This window comes from Phaenicophaeus curvirostris, chromosome 3 (assembly GCF_032191515.1).
Source record: "Phaenicophaeus curvirostris isolate KB17595 chromosome 3, BPBGC_Pcur_1.0, whole genome shotgun sequence".
Classification (NCBI taxonomy): Eukaryota; Metazoa; Chordata; class Aves; order Cuculiformes; family Cuculidae; genus Phaenicophaeus; species Phaenicophaeus curvirostris.
This window is the reverse complement of record NC_091394.1, coordinates 54743406-54766995: the sequence shown is the minus strand read 5'-3', so window position 1 is coordinate 54766995 and position 23590 is coordinate 54743406.

Below are 23590 nucleotides of genomic sequence, written 5' to 3'. Positions count from 1 at the left end.
ATTTTGCCTCCTTGTCTTCTACTCTCAGAATCCTTGACTTTAGAATAGAAAAAAATGCTGCAAAACCAAGCAAGCTGTGATGAGAAGCTGCTCATTCATTCACTGGCTGGTCTCTCCTTTTTCTATTACCAGCTGTTTGGTTTTGGACACCCAAAGTAACTGTATTAGGAGACATTTGAGGTCTCTGGAGACCTCTGCAAAGATCTGGAATTTCCAGTCGGTTGTGCAGAGTATTGGGCTAGGGACAAGTCCAAAGGATCTACACTGTCATGTCAGTATGAAGCCTAAGTTTAATTTTTACCATTTCTTGTCCCATGAGGAAGTTTCAGATAGGGAAGAGCAAGAAAACGTGCACGAGGGTAAGTGCAGGGAAGGAAAAAGGCTTTAATTTAGGGACAGAAATTGAGAGCTGCAAAGTCAAGTTTCCTTTGAGGTAGTTCTGGACCATGGGCTAGACCTTGCCACACGGTCACTCTAGGATTAGTGTAAGGTGTTAGGGTCCAGGTAAAGGAAGAGGAAAGCACAGAGCAACTGATCGCTGTGGGGGCAGCTAGAGAGGGGCTGTGGCAGTTAGGGTTAGTGTTCAGGCTAGGGAAAGAGAAGGAGGAGCAGAGTGGTCATTGAGGTGGGTAGGGCAGGCAGCTGCGCAAGGAAGCTGGGGTCTGCAACAAAGAGTTCTCCACTGAGGAACTTACTGTCTGGGGCACAGATAATCCTAACTCTAGAGTGCTCTGGGTCGAATGTTCTGGGCTTCAGGGGAGGACATGTAGCAGAACCCAGCTTCTCGATATAAAGCTGACTGGGAAGAAGCAGTAATGTGAAAGTGGCTGGAAAAAGGCCAGAGCTCAGACTTGAGTTTCCCCGAGCCTCATGGAGTGGGAACTGCGGTTGGAGTAGGGTGGCCACAGGATCTCTGTAAAGGAGTAACAACAGGTCCCTTCTAAGCAAAAGCCTGCACTTAGCTCCACAGATCACTTAGAATCCTGCAGGACCCTAGGCTTTGCTTTACACCCTTTCTCTAACCCTGGAGCAGAAGCTGGCAGAAAGAGCTGTGCAGAAATGTGTGGAAAGGATGGGCAAGGTGCTGGAATTCTTGGAGTCCAAGTCTTCTCATAGATTCCTGTTCTCATGTCTCTCCTCATATCCCCACAGCAAACCTCCAATCCAATGTGTTCTGTAGCCTGGGGGTTGGCCACCTTGGAGCTACCTTCAACCTCTGTCTCTTCAGTCTTCTGCTTCCCTTGTTCATCCTGAACTTCTCATTTACTGTAGTCTTGAAAGTCAAGTTTGGCTAAGTGCAGGTGCTAAGTGGTGTTGTAGATCTACTTATCCAGTCTTCTGACGAACTCTTGTGCCCATGACAATCACATACTGCTTAAGAGGCAACTTATCTGAATTTTGACTCTGAAACTGTAAAAGAAAGAGAACAGCAGTAAGATATCAGAGTCTAGTCTTAACATCTATTTGGCTCTGGAAAGCAGTTGGCTTAGTGGCTGAACAAAGTGGATTTAATTTTATGAAGAGATTGCTTTTGATGGAGACACATAACTGTTTACTGGGGAAAAGACTGGCTATTTATGTGGGCTCTGAGATGTGGTCAGAGTATTCCCCATCCAATGCTAGTGTCAGGGGTGTGGTACAGGTAGGTAGTGGAAACAAGCATCTATTTTCTCTAACAAATTGCATTAAGGTTACGACAGAATGGGTTGAATGGCACAAGGATACATTCAGTATTTCACGCAGTTAAGGTCAGCTGAAGTGCATGGCATTTTATATTTCCTCTTGTGAAAACAGAGACACAGATGAATGGGGCTCCAGGGGCTAGGTATTGTTAGTATCTGGCAGCAGGAGGAACAAACACCAAAGTTAACAGCTAATCATGCAGGAGCTGGTTAGTATTTTTACCTCAGTGAATATATCCCCCTGGTCACTACAGCTTTGGCTGAGATGGGCTATTCCAGCCTCTCCTGTTTTATGCTGTGTGACACTGAGTGAACATCTCCAGAAGAGAACTGGTCTTTGAGCAGCTTTTTTTTTTTTCATGGATAATGCTGTGACTTTACTTGTAATACTCAGATAAATAGAGACTCCACTATCTGACTGTTCATGGAAGACAAGCGATCCGATTACTTCCTTTTGCCAATTTATGGAAGAGACAGGAAAGCCTTCATTTATTAAAACAAAATAAGTATTTCTCCAAAATGGAGCACTGTAGAACTTCATATGCTAAGAAGTAGGAAGAGACTTTGAATCAAATAAATTATTTTTTATATCTCTTCTGTAGATGTATCAGTGCCTTCCATCTGCAAGAAGCTCTTTCCTGTTTAGCTAATCAGTTTGTGGAACAGAAGCATTTGAAAATCTGACCAAACTGAAGAATGTTAAACTTTTGTTTAAAAAATGCCTATAATATCCACATATTTTTTTAATTACCCAGCAACTAGTTCAAACAGTTAGTATATAGTGTATTTACTTTGTTGAACTCTGCGTCAGTCTGGCAACAAAGTACAGTGAATATTGTTCTTACTCTTTCATTCTGTGGGGAAGAATTTTCACCAAAGGCAGATTTTGCTCAAATAATAATTTAGGCCAGAAAGTTCTGTAATATTCAACTGCCAGTCATAGACTCTTTTTTTGAGAACTGAACAGAAATTACCAAGTACAAAATAAAGTCAAATAAGAATTACACTTTAAGGAATTAATACCAAATCAAATAGCATGTTTGATAGCAGGGGAGCAGAACTAGGAGCAAACACACAAAAATGTTTTTTTCTTTGATAGCAGCACTTCAACCTTTCCATAGCTTTTGGCAAGCAAAGAAGATGTAAGAGTAATACGAGAAGAGGCGGCCCTGTGTACTCTTTTCATAATCTAACCTTCAAATTTTTTACAGGTCAACATGTCTACTTCCATTTCCTTTTCTTCTTTTCCTTTCAAATGATTTTTTTTTTTACAGTGAAATCACACCAGAAATTTTGGACTTTTACTAATAGCCATTGAACACCCCCCCTGAAATATTGCACTTTAAACCTTTTAATTTACTGCCAGCTCTCAACTTTCCCTTGCTAGATTACCCAATTTTTTAAGTCCTGTGTTCCAAGTGTGCTCTATTCTTTCTTTGCTGTTTTTGTGGAGTTCGTTAGTGGAAAAGTAGAGACAAACATACACATAATTAGATTGCATCCAGGGCCAGCTTCTCTCTCGAATGACTGCAGTCATGTTTATGCAGCACTGGGGCCAAGCAAATGAACTTTGCTAGGATCTAGCTGCGTCTTCTGCAGCCGCTCAAATGTTTGTGCCTCACACTGCCGGCTGTTACAGAGCTCATTGGTTCTGCTGGTGGCCTGTGCAACGATGGTTATCCTTGTTCAAGACCTGAGCCAACTTCATTCATTTGCCCTGCTATGGGAGTTAATACGTTACCTGGGAGAAGGAGGAATGAGGGAGATGTTGCCTAGACAGCTGGGCTGGACCTCCTGTAGTGAAGGTTAGATTTGGAAGCAGCAGTATTATCTCCAGTGTTATCAAAGACACAGGGATTGTAGTCTTCTGCTTTCTGAAGTCTCCTAACCCTGCAGTACCTGGGTGATGAAGAACTGGCAGCATATGCGTAGATGTCAAAGGTTTACATATAGCATCAAGAGTGTCTAGATTGTTAAAGGCCTTACACTGTGGCATTCGTGCTTCTGAGATGATACCATTTGTGTGTTTGTACAACAGTGAGTGCACTTACAGGAAAATCTTCCTGGGATTTACCCTAGCACCCTTCTTGGCCATGTTAAAAGAGGGACCCAAAGTACAATCAGCAAATAATGCCAACAAGAATCTTGGGAAATAGCAATAGAAGAAAGAAAAGAACACATATACATGAAAAATTGTCTACAAATGTGTGCATGTTTCTGAGACAGTTAAAAAACTCTATGCAATATCAGCCCTCAGGTGTTCACAGGACACTAAATTGCAACCATAATTATTCTGTGCATTGTTTACAGTGGAGAAATGTAAAGAGAGAACGCCATTTAGTGGTAAGAGAGCAAGCAGCTGTTAGTGAACTGTGCTGACAGCCTCCTAGCTGGATCAGGGTTCATTTTCCTAGACAGTTTTGGAACAGATTAAATAGATAAGGCTGCTCTCTACTCTAATTACTGCCTCTTGTATGGAGAAGACACCGTGGACGCATAATAACATACAACAGGAGAGCTATCTTCAGGTATTGATATAATTATGTATTTCCAGCCCCCAGATATGGTGGATCACCAAGCCATCAGTTCAAACATGACTGGTGATGAGTTTTGTAGCAATGCTGTGATATCTGGTGTGTCAGCTAGAAAACGTCACCAATGAGATACCTGCTCTTACCAGTCCCGGCGATGATATGGAAGACCCAGTTTTTTTTACTAATACTGAAACCTGTTTGCTTAAACTTATAAAACAACCCCTTGATATATCATATCTCACAGAGACATAGCGCTTGAGACACCAGACCTGTGGTACACAGTTTTGCTTCTGCTGGGAGAACATTATCACCAGCAACAGTGGCCTCACGTTATTTATAAAGCCCAGTGAGTTGTGGGACACGCACATCTTGTACTTCATAACAGGAGCGTGGACAGCCTGCTGCTGGGCAGTCTCCCTGGACATCAGCTGAACTGCTCAAAGAGATTATATGCAACTGAACACAGTTTATCAGTGTAATAGTAAAGCAGATGAATTTTAAGGAATTGGAGACTAATTGTCTTAAGTTGTTGTTCCAAGAAAAATCACACCAGACTTTTGGTACCTAGCAATGGTGAATTGAAGTGCTGCAGCTGGATTATGAAAGGCATTGAAGTAGTACAACTCACTCAACTGCTTCAGATTTGTTCTAGAAATTTTTAAAGGATATCTTAGTTTGTGCAGGCTGTATACCAGATCAGGTATTTATTGTCCTCTTAGCCCTGGTGCTGGATGAGGAGAAACTCAGAGAGACTGTACAGTCATCAGTACAAATCATGTTTTGGGTGCTGCAGCTAATCGGGCAGAAATTTAATTTCCTCCCTGATCGGGATCAGCTTGCTTTTCCCAAGTGCCGTAGTGGTCCAATATTAATAACACCCAGCAAGAACCTTACAGACAGCAAACAGACTGGGTGAACTTAGCAAATGAGTGTATAACAACCCATCAGAAATCACAACAGAATTTGGGCAGAATAGTTTCAAGACCCTGATGTGGTAAAATAAGGCTGTGACTGTTTGTGTCAGCTGATCTTTTCACACAAATGGTATAAATGATTTCAGCTTCATTTAGCCTTTTCACTGTTACCACTTCTAGAACCACAGGGATAATTGTATTTCAAGAAAACAAGTAAATCTTTCCAATGTTTGACAAAGTGAGATCTCTCTTGAAAAGACAGTCCTTTTCAAAAGAGAACATTGCTCTAAAAATGAGGTAGTGGCTCATAACATTCTTACAAAAAACGTTTTAAAAATTCAGATTCAGTCCCACCTTGTTCAATTGTAGGAAAGCAAATAGGCTGCAAAAGAAAACCTGCTTAAGAAGTCTCCCAGCAGGCACTTTGGTTACCACCTAGTGTGAGTTACAAATTAGGTAATAGGAAAAGCGAAGAAATAACAGGCTTTAATAGTGTTAGGACTAAGCTAGTATTAGTCCTCTTCTTATTAGAATTATATTCCCACAAAGACAAAACTTTAGCACAGCTTAAGTTGAGCTACGTGATCACATAGACTTCAGAACACTGTTTAAGTCACATTGCTTTGTGATCTCTCTATAGAAAGTATAACTATCAGTCTTCAGCACACTTGTTCAAGTAGGGTACTTTTTAAAGCATCAGAACTCAAATAGGCTAACAAAACGGATTCAAAGACTGACCTGCTTAAATACGAATTTTAATTCTTGAGTACAGGTAATTTAACATTCGTCTAAAGCATACCCTTCCTCATCCTCTCCAGCACTTTTATAATTGAAAACCACTACTGACTTAAATCATAAATAACCAAAAGTGAACAGACTTGACAGAAAAGGCAGACCTCGCAGAGAGCTATGAGAATCTTCTTCTTGTGCATGCAGTTCTTTCAGGGATTTGTCTAGTTCTTGCACTAACGCAATGCACCATCTTGGTCATGCTTGCTTGCTCCTAAACACCTTCTTACCTAAATGAAGATAGTGTGCTGCTGCTGTATCTTTTGGAAGCCATAGGATTTTCAGGCAAGGCTGTCCCACACTCTCACTGCAGACGACTGGTTTCACCAAGGCACAACTATACCCATGCTGGAGGTTTCCACTTGATAGCAAAGTGGCTCCTCAGAGTCACCCATTCAAAGGCTTCTGGTCACAGCTGCTTGAAGCGGGACTGTGCTAACCTTGATGATTTTACACCAAAGCAGATTGAGAAGTGCTCATGCATTTGATTGTGCCTGGCGATGAGGTGGACCCTCATGCCAGCAGGTGGTTACACCTAGGGAGTCACGATAACCTCTCCAGGTGACAAAGCTGGGCCAGAAGACTGCCATTGTTGGTGCTCTCAGCCTAAGAGTAGTGACACTGTGTCTATGTACTCATCTACTGTGTAAAGATACATGTTTAAATCAATTCAGGTTTCCTGTTCTTCAGCTATCCAAGACTTCCTATCAGTTATTACTTTAAACAACTATAAGTGCAGTAAACAGCTGGCAAAAGGATATTTGGGTTTGTACCACATTCATCAGATTAACCACTTTTAAACTGTTTCACTTACAGTAAAGCAGCAGCTATTATGTTGCCTTGTGGATTTAAGGCAGCAAAATCGAGCCCATGGGTAAATACGGGGTTTTAGTTCTTTCGGTTACAGGCAGCAATATCTGCTGGTTTGCTGAGTTGGCATTATTGGCATGAATATATATGATCGTGTCACCTGAGGGACACAAACAGAACAATATGGAGGTAAGTAACTTTATAGAATTATAAAATCATAGAATAACCAGGTTGGAAGAGACCCACCGGATCATCGAGTCCAACCATTCCTATCAAACACTAAACCATGCCCCTTAGCACCTCATCCACCCGTGCCTTAAACACCTCCAGGGAAGGTGACTCAACCACCTCCCTGGGCAGCCTGTTCCAGTGCCCAATGACCCTTTCCATGCAAAACATTTTCCTAATGTTCAGCCTAAACCTCCCCTGGTGGAGCTTGAGGCCATTCCCTCTTGTCCTGTCCCCTGTCACTTGGGAGAAGAGGCCAGCACCCTCCTCTCTACAACCTCCTTTCAGGTAGTTGTAGAGAGCAATGAGGTCTCCCCTCAGCCTCCTCTTCTCCAGGCTAAACAACCCCAGCTCTCTCAGCCGTTCCTCATAAGGCCTGTTCTCCAGCCCCTTCACCAGCTTTGTTGCTCTTCTCTGGACTCGCTCCAGAGCCTCAACATCCTTCTTGTGGTGAGGGGCCCAGAACTGAACACAGGATTCAAGGAGCGGTCTCACCAGTACCGAGTACAGAGGGAGAATAACCTCCCTGGACCTGCTGGTCACGCCTTTTCTGATACAAGCCAAGATGCCATTGGCCTTCTTGGCCACCTGGGCACGCTGCTGGCTCATGTTCAGTTGGCTGTCAACCAACACCCCCAGGTCCCTCTCCTCCAGGCAGCTTTCTAGACAGACTTCTCCTAGTCTGTAGCACTGCACAGGGTTGTTGTGCCCCAAGTGCAGGACCTGGCATTTGGCCTTGTTAAACCTCATGCCATTGGACTCTGCCCAGCGGTCCAGCCTGTTCAGATCCCTTTGCAGAGCCTCCCGACCCTCCAGCAGATCGACACTTCCACCCAGTTTAGTGTCATCCGCAAACTTGCTAAGGGTGCACTCAATGCCTTCATCCAGGTCATTGATAAAGACATTGAACAGGGCTGGACCCAGCACTGAGCCCTGGGGAACCCCACTTGTCACTGGCCTCCAGCTGGATTTCACACCATTTCCCACCACTCTCTGGGCCCGGCCAGCCAACCAGTTTTCTACCCAGGAGAGTGTGCGCCTGTCCAGGCCAGAGGCTGACAGTTTCTCAAGCAGAACGCTGTGAGAAACTGTGTCAAAGGCTTTACTGAAGTCCAGGAAGACCACATCCACAGCCTTTCCCTCATCCAGTAGTCGAGTGACTTTGTCGTAGAAGGCGATCAGGTTAGTTTGGCAAGACCTGCCTTTTGTGAACCCGTGTTGACTGGGCCTGATCACCCACTTCTCTTGCATGTGCTCCATGATAGCACTCAAGATCACCTGTTCCATGACTTTCCCTGGCACTGAGGTCAGACTGACAGGCCTGTAATTCCCTGGATCCTCCCTGCGACCCTTCTTGTAGATGGGCACAACATCAGCCAGCCTCCAGTCCAGTGGAACTTCCCCAGTCAGCCAGGACTGTTGGAAGATGATGGAAAGAAGTGCTCTGGGGTTATAATAGAGCAGTCCAGATAATGCCAGCAGAGAGATGGACTCCAGCTTGGATTCCACAGATTCTTCCTCTATGTGTCCTCCTTTCCGATCCTGAAACAGCCTCCTTGGGCGGTACTAGAGATGCTTTTGAATACTCTGGAGTGATTAATCCCACCAAATGGTGACTGTCTGATTCTTTAACCCAAAGATTTTAGCAGAGGGGTGCCATATTAGTGAAGAACAATACGTAAATGTCAACCATGAGAACTATTGAGATGCAAGGAAGAATAGCAAGACCATTAATCACTTCATTTACACAGAAGAATATTTAGAAACCCCTCAAAGTAATTTGATAGCTATTTTGTGGCCTGTTCCCTATTTCTGCAGTATAATCTGTCTGTCTTTGAAGACTGGACTAGATTTGCCACCCTGAATAAAAAACTCTGCCTCATGTCTTCCTAATGTACAAGTTTTAGTTGAGTATAGACTTAGGTTTACAGTCCTGGCACCTACGTAGGGCATATCCTTACTCATGGGGACCTCTAGTTGGCTGTACAATATTAAACTAACTGTATGATGATAATAAAAGCAATTAGATAGCCTTAAGCTTTGCGGAAGACTATTTGACAATGGAAAATTTTGGAATTAAAAAAACCCCTACAAGTTAATTTCACATTCAGACACATTCAGAACTTCTCTACATGAGAGAATTTCCACCGAAATTAGAAGCTTCTTTTTAACTGCTTCACAATATCTGGTCTGGAAGAGGTAGAGATAAAGAAGCAGTGGGCTTTTATCCTGCTATAAGTCATTGTTTCATTGTAGTGTCGATTTCTTTCAAAGTACTCCCTCAGTGCTGCAAACTAGGATTTTGTGCTCCTTGGTGCTGGTGGAGGACCCAGTGCCTTTTGGGACTGTGCCACTGGAATTATCAGCATATTTTATTGATGGTCACTGTAAATCCACATTTTCCATACTCTTTCTCATAAGTGTAAAAATCATTTGTCTTTGGCCACAAGAGTTGCTGTCTGACTGTGAATTTGTAGCTTGGGATAAAATAGTGATTGATGTGGACAGATACAGGACACACTTCTCCTAGGTACCCTGGTCCTGAGCAGTCAGGAGGCGGCAGCAGCAGCTCCAAGCTTATCTGCAGTGGAGTTTACCACATCACAGGCCTGGAAGGAACTTCACAGCTCCCAGATTCAACTGTCCTATCCCAGTCTGTTCTCAAGCCTTCTGGAGTCCTGCATGGGGCAAAACTCCATAGCGGCAGAGTAAGAAAGCAAAGAAGCATCACTTGCCTCTGAAAAAATGTGTGTTGAGTGTGGCTCTTTGCAGGATTAGGAAATGCAAGAAGAGAGGCAATTCTGCAGTAGGGTAGGTCAAAGGTCTGGCTAACTCATTACTGAGTATCTAAAATGTACAAATAGGGCATATATGTTAAAAAATACCTTATAAGGAATTTCTCCAATGAAGGCTGTATTCAAACCATCTTACTTAATAACATTGATAGATATATTTTGCATTCTTTGTAATTATTTTTTTTTAATTTTTTATGCTTTTGAAGTGTACGGTGTCCTGTGCCATTAAAGTTTGTCATTCAATTCTGAGCTACATGGAAACAAGCACTTCATTTTCTTTATTTGAAATTAGAGTCCTGAAGTCCTTTGAATATTGAATTATGAAAAAATAGTGAAAGCCTGTTCCCTGGTTAACTGTCACAAACTATTTGGAAGCTGAAGATTCTCTCAGTATTTAGTCTGCTGTCATCTAGGAACCAGTCTACGCATTTATTTTTTTGAGATCTTCACCATTCCTTCCAGTGCTCAGAAAAACAGGTGATCAGAAATATCTGCTGTATTCAAGATGGAAATTCATGATAGATTTTTACAGTGGCGTGATAATTTTTACTGTTATTTACCTCTGCTCCTTTTCTAATAACACTTAATATGCAATTCGTGCATTTTTAACCAAGAAATTGCTCCAAGTCCACTCTCCTGAGTGATAATAGCTAATTTTTTCCCATCACAATGTATGTGTAGTTCATGTTATTTTTTTCCCATGTGTGTTAAATTGTTACACTGCATGTATTTGCACTGAGTTTCATCTGGTGAATTGTCACTGGTTAATAAAATACAGCAAGAATCTTTTTTGCACATCTTTGTAGTTAGCTTCACTATGAACATCTGTGCCATCTGCAAACACTGCAACTTCACTCTCTGCCTTTTTGCTGTGTAGCTTGAAAACATCTAGTACAGCACAAGCTCTAGCGTGGATGTCCATAGCAGCATTTGGGAACCAACCTTTGCTGTAAAATCCGGCCATTTATTCATGTCTTTTATGTCCCACCTTTTAAATGGTGAGTGTGACAGTTTATTAGGGCAACTTCTCTCTTTGCAAGAGACTTAGCTTTTTTTGGTGAAGTTTGTTGAAACTTAGACAATCAAAGTGTACTATATCAAATAAATCACTCATTCATGTTCTTATTGACTTTTAAAAAGACTCTAACAAACTGGTAACTAAAAAATTATATTTATAATAAGCATCTCAACCTTTTTCCCGGTGTGTCATATTTTGGCTTTATGCATGCTAAATGTGTTCATTATTTTAGTTTCTACTAGTTTGCTTTGTACAGGCAGAAGTGGAGATTGGCTGGAGGGGATTTTTCAGCAGAACTAGGGTGACCAGTGGTGGTTGAATGACTTCAGACTGTTAAAGGATATTTTCCTGGAAATAAGCATGTGGGAAACTCACAATGTCTAGTTGCTTCTAATTGATTACAAGGAGGTTGACACTGAACAGACCACTGTGGCTGTGTTGCATGCTGCCATGAAGAGGTATCTTCTCTGCCTATCATAAGGGTTGTCCAGCATTGGAAAGTTAGAGACAGCTCTGCAAAAATGCTGTTCGCTGTTTTCAGTTTGTCTCCATACAACCCACTGAGTTTAGAAACAAAGGCAATATTGCTCTGGTAACTCTTAAGCCTGACAGTAACGGCAATGTGAGTCTGTTTGGGAAAGACTGCGAGTATTCATAAACCATAATCTATTTTCCCCAAATGAAAACTAAAAAAAAACCCAACTCAAAAGGTTTTCCAACATGGTTACTAGTCTGAAAATGAATGCTATTACCATTTGCTTTCTTATCCCTCTACAAGCATGGCTAAGGGAACCCTTTAATGGGAAAAAACCAATCCCAATGTCACCATTATTGAAGAATCTGCAGTGTGACAATAGGTTTTCTCTTTAGGAGTTATGATCAAGTGCTATGCTGTGCATAACAGTAAAACCAAATGTTAGAGCTCAAGGTTGCTTGTCAGATGTTTAGAGACTTTCAGGACAGGTTGAACAGCCCACAAGCTGCCTTTCTGAAAAACACCTGCCAGCAGCACACAATTTGAAATGCCTGGAGCACCTGCTTCAGAGAAGGAATACATTGGTTTTGAAGTACTGCTTAGTAATTTTAAGTTGTAAAGCGTTCCCTTTTTGTGCTCTGCATGTCCATGTGAGTTTTAAAATGGGACAGTGTGCCTCAGCCTACCAGCTTCACTATGAAGGTGCGAGGGGCTCTGCGTGATAGATCAGAGGGACTATTTGGCAGCCTGTGTGTGTGTTTGTGAGTGTTGATTGTTGTTTACCTGTAGTGCAGAGTGGATGATCTATGTGAAAGCCCTCACTGACAGGCCCAGAAGGGTTTTCTGTGCATTGTCCAATTTTTTTCCCCTCAGTAAGATTTTACTCTTCTATTTCAAGCTGCATGCTCAGTGAAAATGCTTTGCCGTTCAGAATTAGCTGCTTCACTTTGTTGTGAATGGATTTGTTGTGAATTTTAGAAACAACTGATGAGAAAAAAACAGAAGATGCTTAATCAGTAAACAAGATATGGCTTCACTAAATAAATAAAATGAGACTGTTGTCCTTGATGTGCATCAAAACAAATATAACCAAAGGTGCATACACACATATTTGAGATAATTTTGAACTATGCAAAGAGGGAAATGAAGGGGCTAAGTTGTAGGACTATAGTGTTGTAGTTAAGGATGAGTTAAATTTGAACATAAAAAATTTTTGTGGGAATGCTTAGGGTCTTGATGAACAGTCTTTCTTATTGGGAATCACCTACATACTGAGGATCTGTATCAAATTCATAGCATCTTTGGGAGCTGTTTAGTCTCTGCCAGACTGAGCTATGCTGTGGCTGGGGAAGCCAAGTGCCTGCTGCTGGTAGAATAAGTACTAGGGAATAGTAGGATCTGGGCTTGCAAAGTTTTGTGATGTTTCTCAAAGTTTTGAGGTGTCTGAGGTAAGGAGAGGCAAAGGAATGGCAGCTTTGACAGGCAATTCATTACATTATTAGTAATGGCCTATTGATAATGCCCCTGTGCTGCCACATTGCCTCCATAGCCACTCGTTGACCTCTGTATTATGGCCGGACTGCGCTCTGTTATCTCAAGCCTGTTTTCTCATAGCTGCCAGGTCAGCTTGAAACCCTCTTTCTTTCTCTAGCACTTCTATGCATTCCATTTTTTGCTTCCACCCCTTTTAATTCCAGTTGTCCTCTTTGCTTTCTCTTGTCTGAGAAACTCTCTGTGTATCAGACAGCTGGAGACTCCCATGAAATCCCTGGATTTTGTTTCACTTTTAACTTTTCAGTTCACTTTAAACTGCGTGATGTTACGCCTGATGCCTCCAAGGGGTTTTATAGGTGCTGAATTGGTAAAACTATGGTGCTGTGTGAAATCTTGGGAAAGTTTGGAGGTATGCCTTTATCTCTGAGGTTTCTTAACACAGATACTCTTCTCTGACCCATGAAACTATTGAGGTTCATCCTGAGTCACAATAGGGAAGAGATGACCATACCTTACCATGAGGAACTTTGCTGCAGCATTTGTTCTTTGCTGTACCATTCTGACTGTTTTGCTCTTGGGAATGACCATGGGAGGTTTGTGCTTTGTACTTGTGCAAGGTATTGCTTGTATTTCAGATGTGACCACCACACAAAACTCTTAAAATGCATGGGTGAAAGCTCGGCTACTGCAGAAACCATCAGTAGCTACTTAAAATTCCTGCCAATCTAAGAAGGGAAAAAGAAGAAAAAATTAATTTTGGCTACTCTCAAGTAGAAGAAAAAAAACAATTTTAAAATAAATAAAATCATAAATTTGGTACAAGGAAGAAAACTGCTGAAAAAATTTAACAGGGACCATTTCTCACCACTGAACTAATAGATGCAAAGAAAGAGAATTAGTGATGCTTAAATGGAAGAATTATTTCTGTTGCTATAACGTTGCTCCCAAAACATTACTTAAATTTAACATGATGATGTAATAAGTCAGAATTTTGGTATTAATACCCTCCTCATCAAGTCAAACATAGGATAATCATACATGGTTGTTCTTGATAAACTTAAGTTAAGCAACTTAGAAAATAATTTCATAGAATCACTAGGTTGGAAAAGACCTCTGAGATCATCGAGTCCAAAAATCATTTGATATGATGAGAACCAGAATAAGTGGCATGGGGGACTGAGATCAAGGATAGCCTATACTGTTGAAAAACAAGAAGCCAGCTGAGTGGTAAATACATGTGATGTGATATGGGGCTTATTTGGTCAGGGAAATAGGAGTAAGCAGGGGATTTTCATGACTATGATGAAGAAGCATTTTGAAGACTCAGAGGGAAGCCATAACTTGAGGATGGTAAGGAGATGGAGAGAAATAAAACTCTCATCAGGACTGTTGGTGACCTGAATGCTCACGCAGCAGAGATGCAGGGCTGAGTGCCCAGGGTGATGTGAGAAGAAAGTGGCTCACTGTTTTGGGAGACAGAGAATTCCTGCATATACTGTTAGAAGGCATCACAGTCTCCTTGATGTCCTAAACTCTTGCCATGTCACTGCCAGAGCAGCACGTCAGGGAACTCTCTTTGTAGCCTGGCCGGGTGACATGAGAATTGCTGGGTTTGTTTGTGCTGTTACCAGGGGACTTCAAATCCAATGAATTTAAACAGTCCTGTAAATCATCCTTCTCATGCAATGTTCAGCTTGAAAATTATTCTCTATCTTCTACACTACCTTTTCCCATAAATCAAGAGGGTTCAAATTTGGAAGATGTGTCCATCAGAAACATGGTCTAGCACTGGAGTAGACAAAACACTCTGGTGGGCTAGCAAGGTGATGATTCAAGGATTTAGGAGGGCACAAAGGGAGAACAGATGAGCATAGACAGACCCATCTACACGCCAACATGTGAGAGCAGGATAAACGGAGAAGCCAGAGAGCAATAAGCATCAAAACACAGTGGTCACAGTGTCTTTTCTCTCTCTGTGCATGTGCCTCATTGCTCATTGGCTGTCAAGCAAGTACTATACAAACCCATTCAAATAACTAGAAAGGTAAACACAACCTGGTTAACTGTACCGTAAACTCAGTGCAGAGGGAATTCATTCCTGATGCATATGCCTGTTTGTTTTTACATTATTGATGTGGAAGACAATCCAGTATTAAGAAACCGAGTAAAGGATTTAGACAGTGACGGTCCTGAGATGATTTCTCCAAGTCAGTAATATCGGCTGAGCAGTAAAGAGTCCACCCCTCAGCTGCTGTAGACTGGTACAGCTCCACAGCCACTGAAGCTAACGTTAGCTAAGTTTCAGTATTTTTGCAATACAGAAGAAAAACAAGCAGTCAAAGAATCTGTATGAGGTAAGAGACTTCTTAAGGTTTGGTTTATTCATGTTGGTAGCACAGTTGATAATGTTTGCTTAGTCCACTGTATTACTGTTACATATATGCTTAATATGCAAAATAATACTACCAGGAACATTTGCAGGTGGTGGTAACAGTTCACTGGATTCAGAGGCTCAGTGTTCCAGCCAATACACAGCAGCAGTTGCTCATATTGTTCTAAGAAGTTTGCAGTGTTTTAAGTCCTGTTTCCACTGACTGGGATATCGCAGGATATCCCAGTAAGGGTGCACCGGCTGTGGTGCACTAGGTTGTACCACAGATACTGGTTAGTATTGCTTGTTTGGTGTAGGAAGTGAGAGCTTGCAGTACTGATGACAAAAGGTTGAGGCATCCAGCGCCAAGATACACTATCCTTGCTTTTACTGACAGCTCCTTTCTTCATTTCCAGAGAAGCATTTGCAAGACACAAGATTTGTGTCTCACTGCTACATGCTTTCTGCACACAGTGCTTAAGGGATAATCCCCAATGCACTGTAGTATACGAAGCAATAAATGGCTGCTGAGATTAATAGACTGAGCAAAGATGAAGCATTTAATCAATCTCCAGAAAGTACTCATTGCCAGAATATTACAGGCAAGAGAATTTATTCGTTGTGTACAATGAACCTTAATAGGGAACAGCAAAATTTCTATTCACTCGTAAGAACTTAAGCTGCTGACCTGTCCTCTTTCTTATCAGAAAGAGGTATAGGGTGGAGATGAGTGGACTGACTGCAGTCATAACCAAGCAGGGAACATGTAGAGGCTTAGATTTGACTGGATAAACATGATGCTGGTAAGATTTTCCATGCCTCACGTGGAAGGGATAATATCCTATTTCTCTGTGCTATCATGTCTTTATTTCAGAGAGAAGAATAATAACAAGTATTAGAGTCTTTTCTTGATGTAAGAAAGAGCAGAATACAAGGCAACTTTAGATCTTATTGATCCAGCCTAACTAAGATACAATGTACAGCAGCTGCCAGGCTGCTGCCATTTATAGTGCTACTTTAAAGTTCTTAAATGTGCAACAGGATTATGGAAATAAGGTTTACTCTGACGGACCTTGATGGACACCTTACAGTTTCTAGGTGCTAGAACACGAACACGACAGGCTCCCTGCCTGTCTGACAGGGAGCTCTTTTACGAACACAACCCACATATACCTTGCCAGCACAGAGATCAGCAACAGCTGTCAGGCTTCTTGTCTTCAAAAGTTGTCTATAGTCTCCTAGTTTCCCATAGAAACACATTCTTTGACCAGCCACAGAGGGCTTTATGCTATTCTTCATGGCCTGAGCCACCAAAATAATCCACAAAGAGTTCAGCAAATCTCTCTCAAAAGAAACACATTTTTCATGACAATGATTAATCTAAAGATGTAAGCTCTGAAGAGGCAGGAAGAAGATGGGAATAACTTTCCTTACATCTCCTCTCTTCACTCACGTGCTTTCTTCTGTACCCTTACATTATACATTTACCAATATCTCATCAAATGGAGAGATAGAATTTTCACTATGAAACCACTCACTTATTTAAATTGGCCTGGTACTGCATAGCATCTTACACTGCACTATTAACTCACCTCTGTTTGTACCTCTTCCCTAGTGGCCATATGTTTTTATCCTCTTCTCCTCCTCCAAACTATTGCTCCTGATTGTCCCAGCTGTATGTGTCCCCTGCTCCCATCTTTTCCAGCTCTTCTTTAAAATTTCCACCTCAGCACTTAACACTTCCAGAAAAGTCATACATTTTAAAGGAATATGTAATTGTTGGGCACTTTTGAAAACCTCCAGATTGATCAAATTGCATCAGATCTGACTCAGGGAGCTAAGACTCATCTTTTCTTTTCAGCTTCATAAAGAGGGGGAAACTATAAAAGCACAACAAAAAAGGTGATGGCTGTTTTATAAGCTTTGAGAACAAACAAACAGATAATAAGCAAAACCAGATTTACCTTGCCAGAAATCCAAGGTAATCTCCTTTCTCTAGTATCTTTGTAATGAATTCTCATTAGTTTACAGACGGTGTAGTGCCACATAAGTGGATAATGCTGCATACCATCATTTATCTTTTTTTCACTCATTTGATGGATGCCCAGAGTGTCTCAAGGATGTTCTTACTTTTGAACTCCATGGGACTGAAATATGTATCAACTTTCAGTCTTTCATAGAACATTTTAAAGTCATGATGATTTTTAATGAGTGCAATTAGGAAATAAGTTATTTGAACAATACACTGGGTAAGTTGAACTGAATGTTAATAGGGAATTGTCCTAGTAATTTAGATGGTGAAAAAGACTTTCTTGAGGCTTCACACTGGGTTTCATTTACACAGGCTTTACACTGAGGAGATTCTCCAAAATTATATTTACATCAGCATAAACTTGGAGTAAGCACAGCATCAGGTACTTTGTTTTCATTTGCAGAATAAGTTCTCCAGAAACATTTCCAAAGCAGAAGGAACTCTATATGTACTTATCTTTCGTGAATGTAGCACAGTAGGAATAGTTGCAAATGTTTTATTTCTTTCACATAAGAAACATATGAAAGCCTTCAGGAGATTTCTGCAGCCAATCAAGTTCATTAATACTTATCATTCCCAGTTCCAAGACTTTTGGAATGCCTTTTGGCGTTGCTAAGTATAAAATAATGGCCTAACATTACATTTTTTATTTTGTATTTCTGATAAATAGTTTAAGACAGTGTCAACATTTCAGACCTGTTCAGATGTGTATTTACTGAGTTTTCTGAAAAACTACCATAAAGATTGACATGTTCCCAGGAGAACTTAGGGACAGAAAATGTCATGCTAATGTAAAGAAATAGATTTTGACTGTGACAATCCATAACTAATTTGAAGGAATATTAGCAATTAATTTGAACTCAAAGCTTGACTTGCCTTAAAAATATTTTCCTATGACAAGAAATGTGGTTTTCATCTTAAAATCACATTTTAACCTTTTTCTTTTTTTAAAAAAAATTCACTGCTTTCTCTCTGAAAAACAAAATAAGCTCTAAGGAAGAAACCGTTTAAATGCATGATATTTGAAGTACTGTTGCAAAGAGAAGAGCTATTCATGTGGAGAAAACAAATTAACAAATGGGAATCCAGTCCAATTCTTCATTCTGTTGATGAGTAAAGATATTTAGATGAAACTGTACATCCTATTTCCAGAATACTGTTGACTTTACTGATTACACTGCAGATACTCATGACAAAAACCCCAAAATAAACCACATCGTATGCTTTTGGCATATGATCCATAGAAAGAACAGAAGGGCAAAACATTATCCCTATTTACTTCACGAGGAAGAGGACTTAGGTACTTGAAGGAATAGATAATAGTGTCAGAACTGAGGTCCCTCAGTCCTTTCCCTCATATTCAAAGGACAGTCCTGCCTTCTGACAAGGACATAATTTTTTTTCTGACTGATTTCTTTAAACTGTACTTAAATATCTGCAGCAGGAGATGTGGATCTGATATTAACATATGCAGAAATTTACAACATAGTAAAGTAAGTGTGAAGCTCACAGCAGCTGTAATCATGGCATTTTATTCTGACTATGCTATTAGCATTTTATAGCTACTTTGCAAAAGATGTAATACAGCAAGTATAGGGTGACACGAGCACCAGAGATATTTCCCTATTCGCTGCCTTTATCAATTCAATGACCTAAGAGCAAGTCCCATTCTGTGTTAATGCAGCTGATTTTCAGTAGGGGTTTGCTCTGACATAGTTACTCTAATGGGAAGTATTTAAAAATTGAAACACATCTTTCTCAACTTTTTTAGGTACGTATATGACCATATAATTGTTCTGTGAAGAGCTTTTTGTGATCCAAGATCTGTTCTTACCTTGAGGCTCTGAAACTAAATAATTCCCTTCTTTCATTTATGCTGTTGGCTTAACACTATTTATAAAGCCTGCTTGTTTCTCCCTTGAGATTTTACTACACCAGACAATACAAAGTTTACCTAATATATTTTCCCATGTAGTACAACTTATTTTTCAGGTCTAAATTAATTTTTGTTGCCCTGCACGATATTTTTTGGGTGTGTTTTATATGGCTGCACAGATTTTTACACTGTGTGAATTGGAACTGCTCATAATTCTAGGTGTGGCTGCTACTTGAGCCATGCTTAATCATCTTAACTCAAGATTTACATATAATCCTCTGCTTTGATATATAACTATGAATACCTTTGAACTTTGTTCTAATGGAGCTGCACTGCAAATTTTATTTGGTTTTTTACTGTTCAGGAAAGTCCTGATACAACCCCAAAGTCTCAATGTTAAAGCTACTTAGCTGGTTTCCTTAGCAAAACAGAAAACTGAGCTGTGCTGTAGTCAAAATAGCATAGATGTGCCAAAGAAAAGAAAGGAAACAAAATGTAAGGGAAATATGGAGAAGCAAAGTTAGAGGAATTTAAGGCAATTCCATCAAATGCTACCAGGTGAATGAGAGACTTCCTTACTGAGCAAATTCAAGGTTTCTCCACAGGACAGACCTTGCTGAATTTACCATCTCAGGGCTGGGAAGCAACAGTCTGCCTTGGCAAGCACCCTCCTGGAAGATAAAATAGTCAAGAATTGTAATCAAAATGTAGTGTATGGGGTAAAGGGAAGGACAGAGCAGCTGCGGGGTTCATCCTCTCCCCTTCCTTTATTCCCCAAGCAGTAGCTACTGCCTCAGACATCCTTCCACCACCCCTGTAACACCTGCACCAGGTCTAAAGCTTATGTTTGCAGGTATTTTGCCATCACCATTTTTCTAGCAACAGCTTCCTTTGCCTGGAGCTGGCCATGCTTCTTCATGCGTGAGAGCTCAGAATGGCAATACAGACACATTTGTGTTTGAACGTTCAGCAATATTTACATGGGAGATTTTGCAGGCTGCTCTTTATTTACCTGCTTCCTCTACTTGAGCTTGAAACACCCGTTTGAGTTGGCCATGCCCAAGCAGTGAACCTCCAGCCAAATACCCTTGCTACACATCAGGCTGGTTTGGTTTGTGTAGCTTACATAACCTTTTAGGAGAAGAACAAAAGGACAGTAAAATCTAAAATAATAAGTAGTAAAGTACTGCCAGCAATTTCTGTTGCTCAGTGGAGTTTCATATGCAGAAAAAATAGAGGTGGAGCTTGAGCACATGGCTGAGAGTCATTCTGCTCTTCTGTTCTGTGAAAAACAATTTGAAAGAAGATCATCTTTGACCTGTGGGTATGCAATGCATGCACTTTTACTAATTACTCCACCTTTGGTATTTCCTGCAAACCTTGCACTGAGATCCAGGCCTCACACAAACTGGGAGGAAGTGGCTACTTCTCCACTTACCCCATTGACAACAGAACAGCAGACCTCTGCAGAAGACAAATAGACACTCCTGGATAAAGTATTTCTAATGAGCATGACTGGAAATCACACAAAAAGTGTCCTAATGTTTGCACACTGCATTACAAAGGATGTAATTTTGGCACCAATTAAAAAAGAACTTATCAGGCTTTTTAAGATACAAACATTCTGCACACTGCAGAGAGATTTCTCCCTAAAAGACAGCAGGAGAAAATGCTCAGGTACAGATACAGCAATAGTCTAATAATTATGTTTCCTACTCCATACCCATCAAGGGTGTTACTTCGAGTAATTAGTTTTTGTCACAAGGCGTTATAGCTTCTTGCATATTTTCAAACCACAGAAACATTAAGCAACATAACATCTTTCACAGCTGGCTCATGGGGAGATCGATCTGTTCCCCTTGACCACTGAGCAATGTTTCTGTAAGAGCCCTCACCCCTGTGTCACTGCAGTTCTTTCCACATAACCCCTTCTGGAAGCTTATTTAGAAACCTGCTTGCAGGGCAGGTAGCAGTACACTTACCTATCTCAGCAGACCTCCAGTGTTTCTGGGTGTCCAATAGCCTTTTAATCCTTGAACCCTCAGCAGACGACAATTCAGCTGCTTCAGAGCAGATTCTCAAAATTGTCTCATTTAATCTTATTATTGTGTGCAAAGGTCCACTGATCTTTTACGGCCCAGACAGAGATTTCTGTAGCATATAGCAGCTCAGCTCAGCACCCTCTGTGGGGCAGACGTACAGGGAACAGAAATACATGGTGAATTACTGATATATGTTACTTGGTATTGTGTTTGCAAGGCTGCTGGCCATCCCTTTACAGCCTGCTACTGGCACAAATCAAGCTTGCCAATGTTATCTTTATCAGTCTAGAGAAAGCACAAAACCATCAGTCAGTTTTTCTAACCCACAAGGGCAAAAGAATACACATTAGATTTATCTCTAGCTAAGGATAGTTTCCAGGACCTGTCACAGCAAATATTGCAGTCCTCTTGGTAGTTATGTTACAGGTTTTTCCCTAAATTGGGTAGAGGGAGAGCTGCAGTTACAAATAGCAGCTCAGGCAATCAGTTCCAGCTAAAGGGTAATTCAGTGATTAACAAAACTCTAGGCATTACTGAGTTCCCATTTTGGTGAAAGAACAAAAATCAAACACCAAAACTTCCAAATATATGAGATACACTTAGATTATATAATTGCTATCAATTAGGAAACTCTGACAAAGCAGATCAAGCCTTTATTAGCTGAAGCAGCAGTTTGGCAGTGACTGGAGTTTTATTTCTCATTGATTAAGCAATAGATACAAGCTGAACCAGTAACCTCATGTGAAGGGTATTGGAGCTGAATGCGTAGCAGATTCATGTGAAGTCTTATGGCCATGGGACAGATAGATCTATATATGTTGTCTAGGGTAAAAAATGCATTAATGACTCTGAAAGGAGGAGGCTGCTGCATCATATCATGGCAAATAATTGTTAATTCAACTTAGTGTGAAATCTTTTTACACCTTATGTAAAACAGGCCACCTCTGTGGGAGGGTTGATGCAAGAATACTCCCCTTCAGTGAAAGAGTGAGGCTAAATGCCTTTGTGTGGAAAAGATGGACAGTTGTTCAGTGGACTTCAGAGGAAAACCTGCCCTTCCTTTGCTAATCCCCACTCTGCCAGAAATACTGAGCAGACAACTTAGAGAAGCCTCTTGCCACAGATGATAGCACCCAGTCCTGCACCCATCAGCTGCACAGCACCCACAGAGAAGCTCTGGAAAATCCATTCCTGTCGTCCCCAGATGTCAATCTTGTCCCGGTGTCTAGAAATAACATTTCTGTAGAGGAGTTGGAAGAAGAAAATGTTTGTTCATGGCCTAGTGTGGAAATGATGGTTTGAACCTCTGATGAAGATGAATTTACAGTAATACATCTGCTCTGGCATTGCAGCTGAGGTGCAAACATTTTATTGCTGACACTGCGGTGAAAGAACTAATCTGCAAAATAGAGCATCCTAAGCCACAGCAGCTCTTCGCCTCAGGGAACATGAGTCAGGGTGCTTAGATTGCACTGGTTTCTATTAATTGCCTACTTAACTCCAAAGAGCCAGACATGGCTATTTCATTTAAACTTACATCATCACAGAGTTAAAATTGAATAAAATATAGGTTATAGCAAGAGTTGCCTAAAAACTCATTAGACTTCATTTCCCCATGTTATGATGTGATAGGAGAATGAAATGATGGCAGACATGGAACCACATGTATAAAGGAACTTCTCTTTAACATTCCTTTTGCCCAGTATTCAGGCCTTACATTTGACATGACTGTCACGGTCTTCATGGAACAGCCTTTGACCCAGAAGTTCAAGCTCTGTCTTGCATAAGCATAAAAATATGTTATAGCTAACATGGCATAAACTCTTAAGCCAACACTGTATCCTGCTTAATTTTCCTGAAAAGCCAGGAGTGCAAATACCTCTCTGGATGTGAAGAGGGTTTGAAATGGCTACAGGAGAGATTTCCTGGGCAAACAGAGGCATGCTCTTTATTCGTGATCAGTGAGTTTTCCTCTTGGTTAAACCCTATAGCTGGGGCCAGCTATAACAGTTTTTAAAATGCACTTTGTATTTCAGAGAGTGCATGATCTTGGTCAGTAACACTTGGGACTTTAATTTATTGCATGCTGCAAAAGCAGCCTGGGATGCAAACAAACTGTTGAGGCAGAAAGCAGATATTTTCTCCATATCTGATTTATTGGTTGTAGCATGGCAGTTAGCGGATCACATTTTGCCTTATGATTTCTAAGTGAAAATCTTCTTGATTGGAGCCTAATCGATGCTTGGGTTAGCAACCTGTGCAAACACAGGCAGAATTTCACACTGCAATAAATAGCCTTCCATGAGCTTTTAAGAGATGCAGTTGTTGAAAACAAACACTGAAAGCAATTTTTAAATGCCCAAAGATGCATTATTCAAGCTTTAAAAGCCCTGCTTCACTACAATGTGATAGAGTCACCGACTGTTGCAGCGCTGTGTGAGAAAGCAGAACATTTTGATGCAAAAATCCCATTTCCTGGCCTGAGCAGGGGCTCTCCAGTGCACTTGTTTTACAGCGATTCAGGGATTGA